The sequence below is a fragment of the Mirounga angustirostris genome, unplaced genomic scaffold, assembly GCF_029215605.1.
Source record: "Mirounga angustirostris isolate CCGP_5_RB_7025 unplaced genomic scaffold, mMirAng1.0.hap1 SCAF_10, whole genome shotgun sequence".
NCBI classification, from domain to species: Eukaryota; Metazoa; Chordata; class Mammalia; order Carnivora; family Phocidae; genus Mirounga; species Mirounga angustirostris.
Genome location: NW_026991718.1, coordinates 36,172,180 through 36,195,870, shown reverse-complemented (window position 1 = coordinate 36,195,870; position 23,691 = coordinate 36,172,180). Strand labels below are relative to the sequence as shown.

Genomic DNA, 23,691 nt, shown 5'->3' with positions numbered 1-23,691 from the left:
GGATACTAACTCCTAATCATATATGATTTGCAAATACCTTCTGTCATTCAGTAGACTGTCTTTTCATTTTGTTGATGGTTTCCTTTGCTGTGCAGAAGCTTTTTGGTTTAATGTAATCCTACTTGTTTATTTTTACTTTTGTTGCCCTTGCCTTTAGAGTTGGATCCAAAAAATCATTGCCAAGACTGATGTCAAGAAACTTACTCCCTATGTTTTCTTCCAGGAGTTTTACTTATCTCTGTTTCATCTAGGTTTTTTCCTGGGATTTTATCTTATTCTTTCATTGGAAATATATTCCTCTGCTTCCTCATTTTGCTTGGCTCTCTGTGTTTATATGTATATATTTGGTGAAATAGCCACCCCTTCCAGTCTTGAAAGACTGGCCTTGTGTAGGAGATGGATCTTATTGTACAACATTGCCCTAGTTCTTGGTTGTCTCTCAAACCTTTGTGATTGTCTAAGCAGGCTGATTTATCCTTGATGGGTCCCAGTGGTTGGGGGTGTGCCAAGACCTGCTGGTGTTCCAAAGGGAGGGATCTCCGTCAGCTCCTAGTTTCAGGCTGATTGGAAGCCAGACCTACTGGCAACAGCTTGCTATTTATTTATTATTTTTTTGTTTTTTTGATTTATTCACATATTTATTTATTTATTTATTTTTGAGCGAGAGAGAGAGCATGCACCAGCAGGGAGTAAGGGTAGGGGCAGAGGGAGAATGAAAGAGAGCATCTTTTTTTTTATATAAAGATTTTGTTTATTTATTTGAGAGAGAGAGTGAGCAAGTGAGAGAGAGCAAGAGCAGAGGGAGAGAGAGAAGCAGACACCCCGCTGAGCAGGGAGCCTGATGCGAGGCTCTATCCCAGGACCAGGAGACCGGGACCTGAGCCAAAGGCAGACACTCAACTGACTGAGCCACCCAGGTGCCCTGAAAGAGAGAATCTTAAGCAGGCTCCACGCCCAGCATGGAGCCCGACGTGGGGCTTGATCTCAGCACCCTGAGATCATGACCTGAGCCGAAATCAAGAGTCAGATGCTTAACTGCCTGAGCCACCTGGGGACTCTAAAGCAACGTCTTTTAAAGTGTGCGAACATATATAGTCTTATGGGACCACACCTGTAAACCCTGCTGGCCTCCCAACCAGGTAATTTGGAGGTATCCCCTGGGTAACAGTTGCAAAAATCAGAGCTCCAGATGAACGGATAAGCTCTGTTCTGGAAGGTACCAGTGAGCTGTCGTGAGGCCAGTATGAGTGCAACGATACCAGCCCACATTCCCTGAGAGCCTCTGTAGCCTCTAGATATGTGGTGAACCTGAAGCGTGCCCCTTAGACTAAAGCTCCAGACAAGGAAATGGGCCTTCTTTTTCACAGGAAGAGTGGGTGTGTTTCAGTCTGCAGTCTGTGCTGTGCCCTGGGTGGTGGCCTGCCAAGAACTGTCTCTCCGATAGTTTTAGTCCTGAGGGACTCAGAAAAGCATTTGCCCCTGGCCACCAGAGCCAGGTGTTCAAGGGTGTCCCCTCTGTGAACTGTGTGCCTGCTGGCTTTCATGGAGCCATGGGAGAGCATGGGGCATGGTGCACCTACTGGCATTAGCAGGTGGTGGGGGAGCTTGGGGGCTGTGTGGTGCTCACTGGCACTAGCAAGGTAGAGGAAGGGTGCCTGCTAGTGCCTCCATCCCTGGAGAGAGTCCCAAAGGCCCTGCCCCTCCAGCAGATGCTGAAAGATCAGCCAATGAATCTCCTTCGCGTAAGGTCTAGCTTTTTCTCAACTGCAGCCTTTGTGCTGGGTGAGTGAGTCTGCTCATGAGCCTTTTAAGAGCAGAATCTCTCAGTTCCCTACAGCACTTTGCATCCCCTGGAAGTAAGCCCTGTTGGTTTTCAAAGCCAGATGTCTGGGGGGCTATCTCCCCAGTGCAGGTCCTGAGGGTTGGGGTGCCTGATGTGGTGCACAAACTCCTCACTCCTTGGGGAGAAACTCTGTAATTGTGAGATCGCTTCCAATTGTGGGTTGCAGTGCCAGTGGTGGGGCTTTGGGGGAGACCACGTCTCTTCCTCTTGGACCTGTCTCTAGAGGCCCTATTCTCCTTTGTTGTGGGGGAGCTGTTCCTCTGTCTTTCAGGTCTTTTTTAGAAGGCATTGCTTCACATGTAGCTGTAGATTTGGTGGGTCTGTGGGTGGAGCTGAGTTCAGGATATTCTTATGCTGCCATCTTGAACTGCCTCCTCAACTGTGTTTTCAGCAGGGCATGGCATGTGGCAAACATTGAACGAGAGTCATATTGACTATCTATTAATGCGTAAGCCCGGGGAGGACAGGGAGTCAAGGCTACGGCAGCCCTTACTCATGCATATGTACACAGCACACGGTCAGGGCTGTTGGATAGAAGTCAGCTCAAGATTTCTATCCACGGGGATATGGAGGAAGGGCACTTAACCCAGCATGGGAGGGGACGGAGAGAATTCCCCCTGCAAGGGTGCATCAACCTTCATCACTCCTTGTCCACAGACAGAATAACATTTGTTCCACACCCTGGGCCATTTGTGGGAGAGGCTATTCATAGCTGCGGGTGACCAGCTGGATGGCTTCCTCTAGGCATCCTAGTCTCGCCCTTCACTGCCTTCCTTGGGGTGGGATGGAGTGGGCACACTGGGTGAGGGGCGCTGATGGTGTATGTCACACCTGAGCGTCTTGGGTAGTGAGCTCCTCTTGGTCCTGTCCTTCCTCTGATCTCTCCTTGCCTTCAGTCCAGCAATCCTATGAACCCTTTCCTTTTTCCTCATTGTGCTCTTCATCTCAGTGGTTGGTGATCCTGACTCCGAGGGCCACCATGAAGGCAACAAGGAGCTCAGAAGTTTATTTCTGCCCAACAAGAAAAGAGCATGATTCCTTTTGTTTTCTGGTCCAGATAAAAGAAAGGGGAGATGGGGAGAGGACAGGCTACATGGTACTTTAATTATACCCAGACAAGATTTAAAAAAAAGTTCTCAGCAACCAGCCTTCTGCGAGGATGATAACAAAACACTCTCTTCCAGCACTCGCCCTTGGTCCTGGGCCACAGCGGAGGGCGTTCATCTGTCCTACCCTTACCGTGAGCCATTGAGGGTGAGCGATGCAGTTTCCTGAGGGGGTAGTGAGCAGGGATTCCACCATGGTTTTAAAACCATGCTGTTTCGGTTAGGTTCTCTTGTTCTGTTGGCTCCTGATGGATGGAACTCTATGTAAGTCAATGCTGAAATGAGCTGCAGTGTAATTCCAAGCAATATATGATCAATATGTATATGCCGCATTGGGACACGAGGTTTCAGGTTCGATTACCAAATTTACCTTCACAGCATTGCATTTTGGGGTGATGGGAAAGAGGGTTGCATGAGGAGAACATGGTGGCATGTTGGGAGGTCACCTGGAGGGGCATGAGTCCCGGGCCAGGCGCTTCTGAGGGGAGTAGACAGGAGGTCTAGGGCTGCTTCTGATTTCATGGTGAGTCGGTCATGTGATTTGGGCAAGTCCTTCAACCTTCTCGCTTCTCTTTCTTCTTCTTTAAAAGGAGGAACAGTAAACTGTGTTCCAGATGCATGTAGGTGTCTTACCAGGAAGATTCCTTGGTCAAGTATGTTTGGAAAACACAGCCCCTCCTTTCCGTTACAAGACTCATTAGCACATTACAGGTTCTGCAGATACCTAACAAGAAGAAAACTGATTAGGATGTTCAGTGAGCACGTCCCTCACTTTTTGACCACAAAACCCCCTTTTTGTGGTGATGGTGGTGGTAGGTGGGTACAGTTTGGGAAATATTGGTCTAGGTGTCCTTCTTGTTCTCGAACCTGTGATGTGCAGATCATTGCCTGCACAGTGCACGGTGGTGACTGGAGCCTGAGTGTGCCTCTGTTTGCAGCTCAGCCTCTTTACCAGCTTCCGGGAGCACAGCATCCACAGAAGCCCCAGCACTGAAGCCAGCACCTGAAATCCTTACAGCTCCTTACAGGTGGGTGTGGCGCGTCAGGCAGAGCACTTAACTGTCTCCTCTGTCGCTGAGCCTTGCACGCTGCAGCGACCCTGGGGCCTCTCCATTCTACTCCCCGCCTTGCACACCCTATGTCCTCTCTCTGCCAGGCTCTCCAGAGCCGCCCTTGCCAGCCCCGGCCCTCCTCTGCCCTCCCCCTGGAACACTGCCATTAGCTGACCCCAGGCTCTCCCCTCCCTCTGCTCTGCCCTCCCCTGCCCCCACCACCCTGGGTCTGCTCTTAGGAGAGTAGGGCTCAGCTGATTCCTGTGGTTCCTCCCTCCTCCCCCATGATTCCTCAGCTTGAGCAGAAACCGTCCACCTCTTACCTGTAGTCATGAATGACTATATCTGTAGCTTATTACTTTGTGTGGTTTGAAAAGTCTTTTGTTTGTTTTTTAAATCAAGATAGCTTGCATATATATAGCTTTTTTTTTTACCCTTCAAAGCCCTCATTCATGATCTCATGTCATGGTCTCCGATCCCCGAGTGTGGAAGGGCAGTGATCACAGAGGTCTTGGAGGCCCCGCGGCCCACAGAGCAGAAGAGGCTGAGGCGGTTGTCACATTGTCCTGGCAGGGGGAGGAGTCCCACGTGGCCTTCCTTCAGGCCCCCCTGTACCTTGGTGACCTGGCCAACTGTGTAGACCAAAGCATCCACGCCAGCTGGAACACTGCCCGTTCTCATGGACACACCACTGTGTATCTGGGCCGGCTCCCAGTCTGGCCACACAAAGCCATGTTCTTCTGCTTCCAGAGGCTCAGGAGTGCGGGGTGCAGAAGGTCCTTCCCTGGGAGGCTTGGCTTCTGCATCAGGAGCCGAGCTTCCTTGCACTGGTGTTTGTCAGGGTGTTTCGGGGTGTGCAGGAGTCTGAAGCCAAATTTTTCAGCCTCTATTGGAGAAGCAAGTTTTATTATGTAAACATTTGAAGAGGGAGTGGAGGAAGCCAGCAGGGAGAGTCCTGGGGTGGATGATTATGCAGAGTTGCAAGCAGCCCTGTCAGGGACAGGTCTTCAGTGCTGCGTAGGTTCTGACCTGGGGAGATACCCCTGCCCCTCCTTCTGGCTGTCTCTGTGGGACACTGGTTCGTCTGTCTGGCCTCCTCTCTTTTGCAACCAGCGCAGCTCCAGAACCCTCCAGCAGCACTCCGGGTGGACATGCCCACTGATCAGAGTTGTTGTGGGTCAGGGAAGCTGTGGCCATTATCATTTTTCACACTGGGGCCCATGAGCATCTTCAGCTCCTTCATATACCTTATGGCTTATACCTGATACCTTTAGTTAAAAAAAAAAACAAACAAATTAAAAAACTCCCAGTGTAAACAGAGTAATTATGGAACCTTGTCCTGCAACCTAATCCAGCTTTAAAAAAATCCTAAAAAACACAAAAAGCAACTGTATGCTCTAAGTCAGCTGTATGGAGACGTTTTGTTGTGCGTTTCAAGCGTTACTGCAATCCTTCCCTGCCTGGCCTTAGCTCTGGCCCCACTTCCTCTTGGAAACAGGGGCAAGGGGCTGACACTGCACGCCAGGCCCGGCTCCACAAGGACGAAGCCAGGGCAGGACCGTATTTAACTGAATTCCACAGACAAAATTTTCCTATTATTCCATACTTGCACTGTTAACTATGAAAAAAATTTTTCTTGTTATTTTTGGTGGAAATTGCTCTTCAATAGTCTATTTATTTATTTATAAAAATTTTGTAAAGATTTTATTTGAGAGAGAGGGAGAATGCGAGACAGAGAGCATGAGCGGGGGGAGGGGCAGAGGGAGAGGGAGAAGCAGGCTCCCCGCTAGCAGAACCCTGGGATCATGACCTGAGCTGAAGGCAGATGCTTAACCAACTGAGCCACCCAGGCGCCCTTCAATAGCCTTTTTAAATGACAAAGCCAACAGATAGAAAACATAAAGGGACAAAGGAGAAAATAAAAAATGAACCATCATTTTACCATCCAGAGATAGCCACTTTTGACATTTGGTAATATTTCTTTCCAGTTATGTGTATACACATTGCAGTCTTGGAATTGTTGTGTATATAATTTTGTATAGCTATAACTTTTCACTTAACATTACAGCACAACTGTGTTTCTCTGTCATTAAATGCTCTTGAAGTCACCATCACTAATCACTGCTGTTTCTTCCATTGTATGGATATACCATAATTTATTTAACCATTCCCACATTATGAGACAAATACACTGGTGCCAACTTTTTTGGAACTGTATATGATGACGCTTCAATGAGCATCTTTGCAAATAAATCCAAGTTTCTGACCTGTTCGAGCAGTGGATTGCCAGAAGGTGGGTGAGGGGTGGAACTCCGATTGCCACATTGCTTTCCAGAATGGTGATTTCAAACACGGATGGGTGAGGCTTGCGGCGCACATCAGCAGCATCAGCTGGAGACTGTGGAGGTGTCAGAATTGTCCATCTTGATTTTCACTTTCTTCCTGTCACTCCTGAGGTGATGTGAGAGGTCAAGGTTTGACTCGTTACTTTAAGAGGCCCAGGCCAAAAGAGAGTAAGCAAATGAACGCTTATTGAGAATTTACCTTGTGTGGCAACCTCTGGAAACAACGATAATAATAACATGATGCCTGGGAAGGAGCTCTATTCTGGAACATTCCACACACTTTCTTGGCTTCATGAAGTCTTTACTAACATCTTTATTATTTTCGCTTTTAGGGTATCCAGGTTTTAAAGACCTTGTATATGAGGTGAAGTCATATAAATCATCTAAGTTGTGGTAAGCAGTAATGTCCAGTGGGCGTATGGACGCCTGGACACTGGCCATTCTTTTTTTTTTTTTTTGAAGATTTTATTTATTTATTTGAGAGAGAGAGAATGAGAGACAGAGAGCACGAGAGGGAAGAGGGCAGAGGGAGAAGCAGACCCCCTGCCGAGCAGGGAGCCCGATGTGGGACGCGATCCCGGGACTCCAGGATCATGACCTGAGCCGAAGGCAGTCGCTTAACCAACTGAGCCACCCAGGCGCCCTGGACACTGGCCATTCTTATTTCTGGTTTTCTCTGTTCCTGATCAACAGTCAGTCCATCCTGGGCACACTTAGGCCCAGGCTGGATGCTCCCTCCGAGCAATGTCAAAATTGTCACTTTATACATCACTCTAAGGACGTAGATTCTGAAGAAGGCAGTGCTGAGGGGGTCTAGAGAAGGGGAGTTGGCTTTCTGAGATAATTTTTCTCTTTCCTTCAGGTTCAATTTTTTTTTTTCTTTCCCCTGCTAACTGCTAAGTTCAGAGTCTCAGGGGGTGAAGTAGATTCTTAGCACTGGAGAAGTGGAACACTATGATTCTCAAATTCAGGTTTATTTCTTCTAAATACCCAGAAAAATGATGTGTGGAAATGTCTTCGCTGAAACCATGCCACTTGCAGCCAGACGCACACTCAGCCTGCATTCGAGGTGCTGAAGTAACATGACAGATGGTGGGTGGGGAGAAGGCCCAAAGAATGCCCTCCAGGAGGCAAGCTCCTGGTCCCAAGGTTAGACCGCCCGCCACCGCCTTCTTCCTCAGATACCCAGGTGCCGAGGCTCACCCTGGGGCGGAGGGTCTAGCATTAGACCCTCCAAGCTCCTTTCTCTCCGGGGTGCTGGCTTCTGCCAGATGCCAGCAGGAAAGGGAGAAATGGCCTGACATGCTGCACGCCAATGTGAGATGCCCCAAAACAACGCGGTAGCATCTGATGTTCCCAGGATTGATTGGGGGTTCCAACCACGGCTTGTGTGGCCCTGTAAACATTATTCAATCTCTCTCAGCCTCCGCTTCCTCATCTATAAAATGGGCTCATGGAACTGCCCCCGCCCCCCCTTAAGTTGGTTGTGACCCTGTATTGAAAGATCCTAGATTGGAAATGTAGTGTAAAAGCTTAGAAGGTGCTGGGTCAATATTGCTGTTCTTGTGTCTCATCCCACAGAACAATCAGCAGAGGCTCCTGGGGTGCTTCTAATGGCGGGCTTTTGGTATGTGGAGAGACCTCGGAGGGAGATATTTCCCCCAAGCACAGACATATTCTTGTGACCTTAGGCGGTGCTCACACCACAGGCACGATTCAGGGCAGTTCCTCCCCGTGGGGTTTGGAGTCCCTACTCCTCCTCACCCTGGCGCCCCAGGGAGTGCCTTTGGATTCCTGTCCTCTGTGTCTTGCCTGAGTCCCCACAGGCTGCCTTGGCTGAGAGGCCCTGAACCCTGTGCTCATCAGTCAGCTATCAGGCAGAGGTGCTCTCTATGTGCCTAAGCCAGGTGGGGAATTGCAGGGAGCCCAGCCGGGTGCAGGGTACAGAATGGCAGGTGCATGGAGTGTCTAGAGGCCCATGGGCAGTGCCAGGCCATGGGCAGACAGAGGTGGGGCTGTCCCCTCCCCTGCTGTGACCTCAGTGCTATCTCAGACCAAAAGCAGGAGACTCCGATGGGGACAGAGGGCCCCAGTCGCCCCCAGGGCAGTACTCGGGAACAGGCAACTTCATAGCCCATTGCTACCCAGAGTCCAGCCCCAGGAAGGCAGCCTTCGGCTTGTGGCCTGGGCTTAGTCCCCGCCAGGTGTGACCACACCACCTGAGCTACGTGACACAGCGTGGTGACTTTCATGCTGGCTGCCTCTTGCAGGATGGCCGTGGGGCCTAGCTGGCCCCGGCACAATCTCGGACAGCTGGGCTTCTGGCAGTTAGCCCCCCTGACAAGGAAACGGGCCTTGACCTGTGCTTGCTGTGTGGCTAATAGGAGTTTACCGAGCCCAGGACTGATTTGGAGCTTACTAACCCTGGTTTCCAGAACTGGGCTTATGTTGTACCTATCCTGGAGGCTGTATTTTTTTATTTAAAAAAAAAAAAAAAAAAAGAATATCTTACTCAGGGTATAACTCTTCACAGCTAATCCCAGTGCAGAGAAGAATGAATGCTCTTGGTGTTTTCTCGAGGTCTCTTAAAGGAAATCTCTCACCGTTCTCTTGGGTGTGGCATTTGGCTGCTGGGAACACAGTTTATCTTACAGAGGAAACTGTTTCGCAAGAGGTTTCCCACAATTATGGTCTGAGGGAGGGTCCCTGCCAGCTTTTCTTAGTCATTTGGGCTTAGAGGGAAGGTGGGTTTTGTTGTTGTTGTTTGCCTTTTTTTTTTTTTTTTAAATCTGAAGGCAGGAGCCATCTGGGAGTAGGCACACATGGGTAATTACCCTGAGTTAGGGAGACAAAAGGATTGCTGATCAGCAGCTCTCAGGGCTGCTGCAGGTGGCTGATGGCTTTTGGTGGAATGTCACCAAGTACTCAGGCTACGGGGTGAGTCAGAAATCCTTAGGTCACTTGTGGTTTTCTTTCATGGTTTTGCTGTGACTATTAACTTGTTTTTACTTAACAAGAAAAACAGGTGTTTGGGTGTCTGAAAGAGTGCTGCCCTCTCCTAGCAGCTTACTGTAGTCACATGGCTGCCCCAGTTTGGTCCACACTAAATAGATAACCAAAAATGAGGGAGAACCAGCAAACTCTTTAGACAGGGCCTCCCGGGACACTCAGATCCTTGTGATGCTCATGAAGAGAGTAAGTGAGCTTAGAGTCATCCATCCTTTGATAGTTTGAATTGCTGGATCGGTGAGACAGCCCCCCCGGGCCCCCTCCGGGGCTCAACCTCCCTTTGGAAGTGAGTGTGTGTGCTCTGCCCCTGGCTTTGAGTTTTCTATATCCCGCCTGGATGAGCTGACAGCTCTCACCTTGAGTTCTGGTGCTTTTTGGATGGAAATGAAAGCACCACATTTGTCCAAACCCAGCGCTGGGCTTTCTTTTCACCTGACCAGGCAGCCGGACTCTGCAGCTTTTGCATTCCCGCTAACATCAACGCACACACTCCGGATTCCCAATCCCAGGAGAGAATGGCTGCCTCCCCTGCTGCAGGCGCTCACCGCTTCCCTCCGGTCCTCAGGCCTGAAAGGATGAGTTTCAGGCTTCACTGCAAAGACCTTCACAATGGGACTATTTGGTTCCAATCAAACCTGCTCTATTCACAGGAGTGAAAGTGATGGGAGGTGCCAGATTGGGCCCTCAGCCTTGGGACTGGAAGTTGCTAGAATCTGCCAGACACAGACCAGGAAACTTTTTTTTTTTTCTTACCAGGAGTTAAAGGTGGCCCCAAATGTCCTCCCATGACCCCCATTCCCACTGGACCTGCATTATACCTGTCTGTGACCTTTAGACACGGAGCTCTTCAGGGTTGGGCTTTTCATTCGCAGCTTGAGCAAGGCGGCTGGTGGCCAAATAGTGACCGCCCAGGGCACACCTTCCTGGTCCTCTGCCACCAAGCCAGACCCCAAGGCTGCCGGCCCCCTGGAAATCGTGGGGTGCCTGGACTTGCCCTTCTATGGCAGGGGAGCTGCAGAGATTTGCTGCCTCGCCACATCACCGACGCGGGCAGGATGGATCAGCGTGGCGGGCTGAGTCAGACATTGGGGTCATGAGAAATGAACGTGGGCGCCTGGGTGGCTCAGTTGGTTGAGCGACTGCCTTCAGCTCAGGTCATGATTCTGGAGTCCCTGGATCGAGTCCCGCATCGGGCTCCCTGCTCGGCAGGGAGTCTGCTTCTCCCTCTGACCCTCCCCCCTCTCATGTGCTCTCTCTCTCTCTCTCATTCTCTCTGTCTCAAATAAATAAATAAAATCTTTAAAAAAAAAAAAAAAGAAATGAACGTCGCAGGAGTCGCTTGCGAGGGAGGGAGCTGGCAGGGACAGCGCAGCAGGAGGTGCCTGCAGTGCAGCCAGGGAAACAGGGAAACCGCAGTACAAGTCACCTCTGCCCCCTCCCCGGCCGTGTCACCAGGCTTCCACCGTGTGTGGTGCAGAGCAGTCAGTTCATTGGTCGGACGGATTGTTCTCTTTGCGAGGTGAGAGATGGTGTGGGGTGGGACACCTGTCAATACGTCATGGGTCATTTTCAGGGCCATCTTTTATCTTCCTCTTCCTGTTTGTAGTTCTTGGAGGGACACGTCAGCAGAACGGCAAGTAGACACCTGGGCTGCCATGAATGAGTGAGTGCATGGGACGGGGGCTCCGGGGCCCATGGCCATCCTCACCGAGGGGTGGGCTGCCTGTGGGAAGCGGAGCTGAGCCCAGCCGACCCGAACCCTCATCAGTGAGGGGGCAGCGAGCCGTTGCAAATGAGGGGGCAAGTGGCTTGTGGACAGAGGGATGTTCTCTCCGGCATATCCTTGCTGGGAAAGTGGAGCTTCATCAGGACGAGGCCCAGCGGGCAGCTGCCCTTGTAGCAGTTGAGTTTCCTCTGGTCTCTACAATTCTCATGTTCGGGGAGTAACTGTGTCCGTGCTGCCCCCCTCCGCCCACACTGTGCAAAGGGCTCGGTCTGCTGGCACAGAAGCACCCCTGCCTCCCGAGGGTGTGGGTGTGGCTGGCTGGTCACCGTCTGCTGGCTGCCTGCCCTCATCAAGGGCAGAGGCGGTCCCGCTCAGCCTTCTGGCCCCCCGGAGACACCTGTCATGCCGGCAGGCACCATGAAAACCCTGAGAGCTAGTGGCCCAGGGTCAGAGGTGGGCAAGAGTCTTAAAATCCATACAAGCCATTCCGAAGGTTTCCCTTGATTTGACCAGCATTGATTGAGCACCTACTGTCTATGGGGAGCTGTGTCAGAATCAAAAGGAGGTAGCTGTTGCTGGTAACAGGTGAGACGAGGTATCCGAACAGGAGCTGCCGTCCTGCTCCCCGGAGCCTGGAGGAGTTCTTAGAGAAATGGGGGTGGGGTGGTGGTCCTCAGAGACTGCCAGCAGAAGAGAAGTGTTAATCCTCTTACTGTAAAAATTGGATCCCTTGTTTTTGTCTATCTGGCTGTGGCTCTAGGAACAGAATCATGCCAAATGCTTGCTGCTTACCTGCCTGGTCTGATCTTCCCATCTAAGGTCAGGTCTGGACACAAAGCTTGGACGATTGGTGCCCAAAAGAGGGACCAGGAGGAGGGGAGACCCCCCGCCCCAAGCCTCCGACGCCTCCTCCTACTCTGTCTTATTGGCATCCAAAGAAACCAAGGCGTGTTTGGGGTGAGCTCTGCTCTGTGTGTTCCCTCATCTCTCTCCTCCCTGTGCTGGGCAGCGCACGGCCTCTCCTCTCCCAGCCCGCCAATGGCCACAATCTCTCCCTGCTCTAGAGTCAACACTCCCCTGGAACAACTTCTCACTTTGTGCCAAGCAGTGTGTGGCCAGGGGAGAGACAGGCAGGCTGAGCCTGTTCCCGAAGAACACTTCCTTCAGGAGAGAGAAAGGACACAGTGAGCCCAGGGCAGACCCTCCCAGCACAGGCTGAGCACCCCATCTCTGAGCAGCCGAGAGTTACAAACATGTGGGAGGCGTTGTCATTTGGGCCTCCCTTCCTGAGGTCGGCCTAGCTTACTCTTTGAGCTCACACTTCAGCACAGTGTCTTGGAGAAAACGGTGGACCGATCCCCACACCCCTGCAGTGTCGGGATAAACACTTTATCTCCACTCAGCTTGCTGACCTGCCCCCAGGGAGAAGCCGTGTCTTGTCTGACTGGGGAGACTGGTGAGAGCCTGGGCCACATTTACAAGGGAATATGGCCACCATGTTGTTTCATTAGTGTTCTCTCTTTTGCACCCCACATACACATCGCCATGAGTCCCACCAATTGGGAGGAAGGGCCAGGGCTCTTCTCTGTTTTCTTTCCAAATGGGAAGCACATCTGGGGTAGAACCAGTCTTTTTGACAGCCCATTTCTGTCCTGCCATCTGCTGGACCTAATGCGCCTGGCATAATCTTCCAAACAGTACTTAGCAGACCCAGACTTCCTCTGGAAGTTCCAAGGCCTAGACTTGAATGTGATGCTAGGAGCCCCCAGCTTGCCTTCTGGGACCAACCAAGTTCTCCAATCCAGCTTTTTCACAGAGCTGTGAACTTTGCAAGTTTCAGGCCATATCATCCTTATTTTCATCAAGTTTTTTTTTTTTTTTTTTATGCATAGGCTGTAAGATTTCAGGGAAATTCAGGTTTTCTTGAACATTGATTAGTCACAAATACTATTAGGAGCGACAACATTCATTAACAAGTTTGCCTCCATGTCCTTGTTGTAGTAACACCTTACAATCCGCATTGGCCTCATGGACCAGTCTCTGTTCCCTGGTGTCTGGGGCCTCAGCTGGGGAGACACAAAGGCTGGTGGTGATGGGGGCTGAGGCCTGGAATCATCTGAAGACCTGTTTGTAATTGCGGTGGTTGATGCCAGTTATCGACGGGGACTTTATCTCTGGCACGATCATCTGGAACACCTAGGTATGGCCTGGCCTTTCAGCATGGTGGCCTCCCAGGGGTCAGACTTCTTACATGGGCCTCAGGTTTCCAGCTGCAGGGTGGAAACTGCATCACCTTTTATGCCCTAGCTTTGGAAACCAGGTGTTACCCTTTTGCTGCATGCTTTTGGTTGAAAGCAAGTCCCAAGCCTGCCCAGATCAAGAAGAAAGGAATTAGATCCTACCTCCTGATGGAGGAATGCAATGTTTTGGAAAGGGAGATATGCTTGTGACCACCTTTGGAAACACAATCTGCCACAGAACAATCAGAAGGAAAATGTACAAGTTTTCTATTTTGTCTGTCTTGTTCTACCAGCAGGCACAAGGTTGAGAAGAGCAAACTGGGCAGGAAAACTCTGAGGAACAGCCAGTAATGGAAAGGGTGGTGGGTTTCTCATGTAGTTGACTGGGAAACACCCGTGTGTGACCAGGGGATTCAGGGACCCTTGCTTTGGAACGTTGTTTGCTGGTAATGTCCACTGTGGACTCTTAAATCTGAGCTCTTGCATTTTGCAACAAAGCATCCCTCCCCTTGCCATTTTGGGCCAAAAATATGTCACAAAGGGGAGTGATAGTTTTCCATAAAGGTGTTTTGTGCAGTATGTGGGGGCCAGTACATGTACAGTGAATGAGGCTGTGATCATTGCATGACTTTCTCAGAATCTTTCATAAGGGGCCCATACAGGAGTGCTGTGTCCTTTCTCTTCTTTAGACAGAAGATGGAATCTGTGAAGATTTCTTTCTTTTTTTCTAATTTTCTTTTTTTTTAAATTTTCTTTTTAAGATTTTATTTATTTATTAGTGAGAGAGAGAAAGAGATTGAGAATGAGCCAGGGGCAGAGGCAGAGGGAAATAGAGAAGCAGACTCTTCGCAGAGCAGGGAGCCCGATGCGTGACTCGATCCCAGGACCCTGGGATCATGATCTGAGTTGAAGGCAGACGCTTAACCGACTGAGCCACCCAGGTGCCCATCCATAAAGATTTCTATATGATTACTGCTGTGAGGATTTAAAAAGTTGACCCTAACTCTTACTAGTAATTCCTAAGAGGCAAGGAATTTTGTGATAATAATTTTATTTATTTTTTATTTTTTATTTTTTTTAAAGATTTTATTTATTTATTTGAGACAGAGAGAATGAGAGAGACAGAGAGCACATGAGAGGGGGGAGGGTCAGAGGGAGAAGCAGGGAGCCCGATGCGGTACTCGATCCCGGGACTCCAGGATCATGACCTGAGCCGAAGGCAGTCGCTTAACCAACTGAGCCACCCAGGCGCCCTGTGATAATAATTTTAAAGATTAATCAGTTCAATATCTATTCAAATGGATAGAAAACTGCCTTATTCTAAATATATTTTAAGGACTTTTTTTATTATGTTGTTTTGGGCATCTGGTACAAAAACGCATCATATGTGCGATAAACATAATTATTTAAAAAAAAATCCTATGATCCAAGGATCCTTTTAATACCATCTTCTTGGGCCTGCGTGCTAGATGTCTATCCCTGCTCGTGTAGGGAAGAAAGTTCATTCCTCCGGGGCGCCTGGGTGGCTCAGTCGTTAAGCGTCTGCCTTTGGCTCAGGTTATGATCCCAGAGTCCTGGGATCGAGCCCCACATCGGGCTCCCTGCGCGGTGGGAAGCCTGCTTCTCCCTCTCCCACTCCCCCTGCTTGTGTTCCCTCTCTCGCTGTGTCTCTCTCTGTCAAATAAATAAATAAAATCTTAAAAAAAAAAAAAAAAGTTTGTTCCTCCATTATCTGAACTGAAGTGAATGGAAATATCTCAGGGGCAAGTAAATTTGGGCTAAAGGCCAAGTGGCTTATTATAGGGCTTTTTAAAAAATTTTTTGTGGCTATCATGTTTTGATGTTTAAATGCCTAGATTCAAAGCAGTAGCTTTGCAGGGGGGCCTAGTGTATAGTGTGTGGATGCCAGGAAATGGCCATACTTGGGTGTATGTTCTCCATTGGATGGATCCAAGACCAGGGGGATGCTGAGGTCTGCCAGCTTCAGTGCCAACATCAAGTAAGCAGATGGTGCTGGCAATGTTAGCTATGAAAAAATCATGTTTTTCAAGAATATTTAATGACACAGGGAAATATGATCTAATGTGAAGTGAATTGCATCAATACTCCAAACTGTGTACCAACTGTATCTGGTGAATCAGCTGTAATAACATGGGCAGGAGGCAGAGCCAGCCAAACCCTGCTTACTCATTTCCCAGGAAGGGGTTGGGGGATGGGGAAGAAGCCCCAACAGAAGATACAGAGCCCTGGAAGGTCAGCTAAGGCCTGACAGGGTCAGAGTGTGGGGAGGATCTTGAAGGGCAAGAAGGAGGCAAGGCTGGTGGGAAAGAGATTAGGCTAACACAGTAGAAAAAAATGCATCACTATAGACCAAGCTTAGCACCATAGACAAGTTTTATCACTGTAGACAATGTTCATCACTGTAGGCCAAGTTCATCACTGTAGACCAAGTTCATCACTGTAGACAAGGTTCACCACTGTGGGCTGTTTCTCCATGAGCCTGCCCTGTTGTGTTATCTCATATCTGTCCTACCCCTTTGTTTGTTTGTTTTTAAAGATTTTATTTACTTATTTGAGAGAGAGAGAGAGCATGAGAGGGGAGAGGGTCAGAGGGAGACCTGAGTCAAAGGCAGTCACTTAACCAACTGAGCCACCCAGGCGCCCTGTCCTATCCCTTTGACTGGAGGCCATCAGTTGCTACCCTTTTTTTGGCAGTTCCTTTAGGTGCTCCTGAAGTCCTGTCTGCATGGTTCTTTCTTTTTTTTAGAAAGAGAGAGAGCACGCACACGAGTTGAGGGGAGGGGCAGAGGGAGAAGGAAAGAGAAAATCTTAAGAAGGCTCCATGCATAGCACAGAGCCCGACCCGGGGGGTTGATCTCACCCCTGAGATCACGACCTGCGTCAGACGCCTGAATGACAGAGCCACCCAGGGACCCCTGCATGGTTCTTATTTTTATATTAGACTACTCTTTGAAAGGCAGCTTGAAAGCAATCTAGCCCCATGACTAAAGGGTCAGTTTAAACGCATCTACAGGCTTCAGAAGTAACTTGCACCCCTAATTTTCAATTGTCCACTCTGATAGCTATAAATATCTTGCTTTGGGAAGGGCTGTTCATCTCCATGGGCTTAATATATACATATGAATGGAATCTATTAACACAGATTTGTGTGGCCTTTGTAGACAGTGGTGTTTATTCCTTTTCAGCTGTTGGTTTGGATAGATATAAAAAGAAAGGAAATCAGTTTGCCTTAAGAAGGTGAGGAGATGGAGAAGAACAGATTTTGGTGCCCTAGTGGTTTCCATGTGCCATGGGCCCACCGTTACCATCCCTGCAATCCCAGGATTACCCAAGGAGAGAATGAGAGGCGGATGGGGTGTTCAGGTTTTCTGTCAGGGGCCTGACAACTCCAACAACCCAGGGGTTCAGCCACCTCAGTGCTATCTAGGCAGAGGGCATCCTCACACTTGCTTCTCAGGCAAGTTCCCCTGGCCTCTTTCTCCAGCGGTTATTAACAGGCATCAATTCATTAATTGATATTGGTCTAATTCCTTCTGAGGGAAAAGTTTTGGACATTCTTGTAAAAAAAAAAAAAAACAAGTAAAAGAAAAAAGTGTGTTATTTTAGGAGGAAAACATGTTTATTGTTGAAGAGTTGCTTATTAACTCTGCTATAAATCCTTCTGGTTCTTTTATTTCTTTAAATTTTTATTCTGGAATCTTTATAGATTCAGAGAAAGTTGCAAAGACAATGCAGAGGCTTCCTGTGTACCCTCCCTCTGGTCACCCCACTGGTTACATCTCGTGTAATTATAGTCCGCTACCAAAACCAGGAAACTGGCCTGGGTACTATGTGTGTGTGTGGTTTAATGCCATTGTATTACATGTATAGATTCTTGAAAGTGCCGACCCAGCTGAGACACAGACCTGCTCTATCACCACAAAGGTCCCCCTTGTTCTTTCCCTTAAAGTCATGCTGCCCTCCCTCCCCACCATCCCTAACCCCTAGCAACCACTAATCTGTTTTCCACATCTGTATGTTTGTTATTTTGAAAAGTTATGTAAATGGAATTGTAGAGTATGTGACCATTTGAGACTGCAACTTTTTACTCAGCAGAATTCCCCTGAAACCCCTCCAAGTTGTTGTGTGTGCCCAGAGTCTGCTTTTTATTGCCAAATAGTACTCCATTGTGATGGTTAATTTTATGTGTTAATTTGGCTGGGTCAAGATATTGACCCAGATAGTTGGTCAAATAGTATTCTAGATATTTCTGTGAAGGGTTTTTGTTTTGTTTTGTTTCAGGTTTTTTTTTTGGCTGAGATTAACATTTAAATGAGCAGACTTTGAGTAAAGTGGATTATCTTCCATAGAGTCCATGGGCCTCATCCAATCAGCTGAAGGTCTTAAGAGAAAAAAGACTGACTTCTCCCAAGGAAGAGGGACTTCTGTCAGCAGATTGCCTTCGGGTTTGAGCTGCACCTTCTACTGTTCCCTGGGTTTCCAGCCTGCAGGCCTATTCTGCAGATTTTGGGCTCATTGGCTTCCATAATTACATGGGCCACTTCCTTAAACTCTTTGTCCATATATCTGAATCTGTAGACCCCTGGCTGATTCATCCATACTATGGTTGTACCAGTTTGTTTAGCCATTCACCCACTGCAGGACATCTTGATTATTTTGTTTTGGGTACTATATATAAAAAAGCAAAAATAAAAGTTTGTGTATAAGTTTTCATGTGAACATACATTCATGTGATTTGTTTTCTTACACTTGTTGATGGTGGACCACATTGATTGATTTTTAAGTATTGAACGAACTTTGCATCTCTGAAATAAACTCCACTTGATCATGTGGTATTCCTTTTATATACTGCTAAGTATTATTTATTAATATTTTGTTAAGAATTTTAGCATCTATATCCGTGAGCTATATTGCTCTGGAGTTTTCTTTTTTTGTACTATCTTTGTCTGATTTGATATCAGGTAATACTAGGTTCATAAAATAAATTGGGAAGTGTTCCCTTCTTTTCTGTTTTCTGGAAGAAATTGTGTAAAATTTGTGTTAACATTTTTTAAAACATTTGTTGAAATTCCCTTCAGTGAAGTCATCTGGGCCTGGAGGTTTCTTTTTGTGGAGTTTTTAAATTAAGAGTTAAATTTATTTATTAGTTGTAGGGCTATTCATAGTATCTGTTTCATCTTGCCTGAGTTGTGGTAGTTGGTAATTTTCAAGGAACTGGTTTATTTCACCTAAGTTGTCAAATTTATGCACCTAATGTTTTTCATAGTATTTCCTTATTATTCAAGTAATGTCTGCTGTATCTGTAGTTTTGTCTCATTTCATGGGTGATATTGGTAACTTGTGTCTTCCATCTCTCTTTTTTTTCTTTGTGAGTCTTGCTAGAGGTTTGTGAATTTTATTGTTTTTTTTTTTCAAAGAACCAGTTTTTTGTTCCATTCTTTGTCTCCATTGAGTTTTTGTTTTTAATTTTAGTGATTTCTGATTTTTCTGATTTCTGGTGCTCCCCCTGCCCCGAGCAGGAGAGGTTTGAACTGAACTATGGTGGGGAAAGTGGAGAAGTGAGTTGGGGTGTAGAAGCTATCCTCCCAACCTTATACTTGGAGGGTTGCTGATGAGAGGAGTGGATACGTGGTAGGGAGAGGGGACACTCCAGCAGATCTTGTAGACTCCAGGCTGCGCTGTGGAGTGAGCTGGAGGTTGGGAGGAGGGCAACCCCACCAGACACTTCCTGGCCTCTTTTGAAGGGGATCCTGGATCTCACAGGGCTCTGGACACTGGAGACACTATCCCATTTAAACCTCAGCCAGTCAGGAAGAAACGACAGAGGAAGATGAGACTCTGTTCACATTGAAGGCTCAGAATGTGTCCCTCCCTCTCCCAGCTCCAATCTGGAGCACTCCAGAGACTCTTCATTCACATTTAAGGAATGCTCTCTGGGGAGGAAACTTCACAAAAATGTTTGCATTTGGGAACTCAAATCTCCTACTGGGGTCCAACATTTAGTTCTCTCTTGTTTTTGGAGGTGAGGTGGTCTGGATGGTACCCAGCCTCATCTCTTGCCCTGAAATGGCCTGGGGTTGGTCTGCATCTAAGCCTGCCCAGGTGGTCCAAGGGGTGGGGGGCAGTTGGGGGTAGCCCAGCAGGGTACTCCCACTTAACGCAAGGACCCATCCTGCTTCTCACATATAAATATACCAGAGGCAAGTTTCCCAGACTTTTCAGAGGTTAAACAGCTCTTATAAAATGGCATTTTGATGAACTGAGCATAAGTAAATTGGAAACATTCAGATAACATTTCCCTAGGGTTTGAAAACCGAGCAAAAAAGTACTTGGCAAAGGGTCTAAGGGGCTGGACCAAGAGTTTGAAAAATGATCTGAGATGTTGTGATGAACCCAAACTACCAGCAGCTTCTCCTGTCTCCCATCATAGCTGCTGTAGAGAGCCCAGGAGAGGGAGGCCTCAGGCAGGAGGGGAGAGGCGCTTTCTCTCCTGGGGAGTGGAGGGAGTCACTTCCATGGTCATCTGCATGGGGCTTCCTACCTGGGCTGAGTTTGCTGTCAGATCTGTCTGTCCATCTGTCCATCTGACAACAATGGTGTTTGTGCCCTGATAGTCCAGACTGGAGACTGGATCTTGGAAAAGCTTCAAACAAATCAAAGGACTGTCTTCTCTTGATGTATGCCGTGGTTGATTCCCAGGAGACTCAGTGTTATTGGAAACTGTGTGAAAAAATACGCAATGTTGTTCAGTTCAGGCTCAGGTAACAATGAACAGATTTTCACCTACACGGATGTCAAGGAGGGTGTTTGAAAATCATGTGGGATGTGGTGGGATTCTGTGTTATGAGGGAGTCTCTTGGAATTCCTGATTTGTATCTGATGAATGCTATCAGTGTCCACCCCCATCATGGTGACAACAGAAAAGGCCCCACTGATTTCCTGAGTGTCCCCAAGGAGGCCTTGCTCCCCTTGATAAAACCCACTTGCATGAATGAGACATTTTGGAAAACATAACAAAGTGGGCTAGAGATGCCACAGCCTCTGTTGGGTGAAGGGAGGCTTTTCTCTTTCCCTCTGAGAACACACATGGCCATTCTAGAACTCTAGAAACTTCTGAGGCCCATCCAAAATTAGCTCCTTTGAAACATAACATGTTACAATGGTTTTCCTGGACAGGTGATGTTTTTCTTCTTACACCGCTCAGCTGCTCTCAGCCCCAGCACTTATATAAATGCTGCCAATTTTTAAACACGGTGGGGGGTGAACCATCATATGTTTTATGAGCCCCGGTCACCACATGGATAAAGGCAAAATTCTGCCTTGGGCACCCTTGGCTCACCCTGTGTTGTCAGCGAGCTCCTGGTGCGGCATCCAGGGCTGCAGATGGTGCGGCGTGAGAAAGGGCTCCTTCTCCTCCCCTGGACAGCAATTCTGGGAACCTTGGGACCCCTTGAGGTCCATAGGTGGGATCTGAGTGCGAGGGGCTCGGGGCAGCCCATCCTCGGCCAAGCTGGGATATCCACCCATCCCTTGTGTCCCCAGCAGGGGTTGGGGCCAAAGCTGGGAGACATTCAGCATGCAGCTTCCCAAACTCTGTGCCATCCAGGTCTAGAATCCAGCCCCCGCCCCTCCTCGGGGAGCCGACTCTTCCCTATCAGGAAATTCGTTTGCATAACAGAAGTTTAGCGCCCCCACGTTAAGGGCTGGGCCTGGTGATACCTGGAGAGGAGACTAGGTGACAAGTGGAGGGTTGGTTGTTCACAGGAAAAGAACTCAAAGGGTCCAAATTCTCCCTGAGTGTCCATCAGGCACGGCTGTGCTTTTGAGGCACATCTAATAGTGATAGCTCGGCACACTCGGGCCGGGAGCTCTAGGCCCTTCGTGTGCACAGGACGCCCCCTGATGCAGGGCCACGCAGTTCCGGATTTCGGAGGGCAGGTCGTGAGGTTTGGAAAGAGAGGGATGCAAGCTCTAGGTCAAAACTGCATCCAAATCGACAGCAAGGGTCTGTGGGAGGAGTGTTTGGGTAGCAGGCATCACACCTTTAGACCCTAAACTCTTAATCCTCTGACTCTTTCCCCCCTTCTCCCTCATCCCTCACTACAGTCCTACGAGAGGGATGCTCTTAAAGTCCTTGCTCAAAGTCACCTTGCTGGTAAGTAAAAGCACCAAGGACAGAAATGCAGGCCACCCAGCTACGAAGCCTGCAGGAGAGCTGTGCTTTCTGGAAACTTACAGAGCCAGCCTTGTCCTGATGATGATACCCCCGAAGACCCAGGTTCTGGGATCTCTTGTCCCAGAGAAACCCCTCACCCAGCCACAGGCCTCCCCCCACATTGCAGAGCTGAGTTCTGTCAGGGGAGCCTCATCTTCCTGCTGCGTGAGAGAATAAGAAACCTGAGGGCCAACGCAAGCCCCTCCATGAAGCAGGCCCTGGGTCGTCGAGCCCAGCAAGTAGGGAGAACAGGTCAGTGCTCAGACTGAGGGCTGAGGGCCCTCCTGCACCTTCACTGTCTGTCAGAAACCCTGCCATTGCAGAAGGGGCTCTGGGGCTCCTGAATCGTGTGCTGCCCTCTCAGAACACATGGAAGACAGAGGTGGCCCAAAGGAGACTTGGGGGGGCCTTTAGACCACCCCCATACTCTCCTTCCCATCTCGCTGGACGGCTGCAGCTTTCCAGTTTCTGGTGGGCAGCCTGGCACTTCCTGTCCCCTGGCTGGGTGGGGCATGTGACTGCCTCTGACTGGGGGGCTGTGAGCCCCAGTGGCACCGTTATCTGAGGTATGGGTGTGAGAACCTCCGGAGCGCTCTTTCCTCCGACACAGAGGTGGACCACATCGGAGCTCAGGCCCTGAGTGACCCCAGGGAGCACCCGAGGTTGGGGCTGCAGTTTGAAAATAAAGAGCCTCTTGGCCCCGGGGAACTATGGGGTATCTGGCAGGGAAAGTCAGACCAGGAGGATTGGCTGCCCCAGGAAAATGTGACTCAGAGATGAAGCACCTTGCCAAAACTGGGACGTGGCGAGAACGTGGGGAGTCGGGCTTGGAGCCCCGGTGTCGCCAGAGTATAGGTGTCCTGTCTCCTAGTCACTGACCTGTGGCCCCCGAGGCAGAGAGCTGTGAAGTCATGATTAGGAAAGGGCCCAGGGCTTGGTGGCAGAAGCCTGCTTTCTGGAGTGCCCGGCTCTCTGGACACACAACGGGTCTATACTTACTTGGGGCAGAAGACGTGCCTGGCAGGTGACTCGGAAAGCTGCTGTCAGTCATGCAGAAGGAGGCCGGCCTGTCTTCCTCTCCCACTCCCTCCCTGCCCTTCACCGGGCACCGATTCCACACTTTACCTTGACCCTGTGCAGGCAGCCCTGGCTACCCTGTGTCCCAGAGAAGGCCTGCAGGTCTGAGAGCAGCTCAGACTGGGCCAGCCCGCATCCCCTCCCGTCACTCACCAGCTTCAGCCCCGCACCCCAGGGAATGGGAGCGACTTCAGACAATCATTGCCCGAGTTAGGAGACTCCTCTCCCACGGATAGCTGTGACATGGATCTAATCCATTATCGGGGCTCAGCCTGGGCAGGGAGCAGGTGGGGTTGTGCGGGGCAGGGGTGGCATGTTGGGTGCGGAGCAGAATGAGTAGCTGGGGCGAGTGGCTTCCACCATGCTCCTCAGCTCTGATGTGCACATGAATTATCTAGAATCTTGTTAAAAGGCAGAGTCTGGTTCAGAAGCCTGGGGTGGGGCCTGAGACTCTGCATTTCCTCCAAGCTCTTAGGTGGTGCTGATGCTGCTGGTCAGGGTCACACTTCGAGGGGTGAAGTTTAGGTAACCAGAGCTCCTTCTAAGAGCAGTGAGTGCTGGTGAGTGGACAGCCGGGCCCTCTGGTGCAGGCCTCTGCTTGCCCCTGGGGTGTCACATGGTGGCTTGCAGTGCCTGAGCTGTCCCTTGTTCCGGTGATACTAATGACTGGTAAGAGGCTTTAAATGCTGGGCCCTGCACAAACAGGCTTCAGAATAGGCTGGTTTTTATTTAGGTCTCTGAAATATTGCCAGTTTGGCCACAGAATAGATTGTCAGCTCCAAACTAAGTTTCATTTTCTGGCATATTGAAATAATTAGAAATAAGGGACCTTTTCCTGCTCTTTTTGAATAAAGAAGAGCATGAGGCCCATGAGCCAAGGTCAAGCCATTGTGGTAGGTGGAATTCCAAGATGGCTCCCGAGATCCCTGCCCCCATGCACACACTCTGTTCCACTTATTCAATCCCACACTAATCTAGGTGCTGCTGTGAAAAGATTTTGCAGATGTAATTAAGGTCCCCAGTCAGTTGACTTTAAGGAGAAGAGATTATTGTGGGT

The 23,691-nt window shown here is 49.2% G+C and overlaps 1 long non-coding RNA gene across 1 annotated transcript in view; it reads left to right on the top strand.

Moving 5' to 3' along the window:
- Nucleotides 1-19,371, top strand: part of LOC135361741 (uncharacterized) — a 51,794-nt gene extending 32,423 nt beyond the window's left edge. Inside the window, exons 2-3 of the long non-coding RNA XR_010405554.1 lie at nucleotides 3,888-13,281; nucleotides 17,624-19,371. This is a non-coding gene — a long non-coding RNA (uncharacterized LOC135361741). The remainder of the gene's footprint in view (nucleotides 1-3,887; nucleotides 13,282-17,623) is intronic.
- Nucleotides 19,372-23,691: the final 4,320 nt, after the last annotated feature.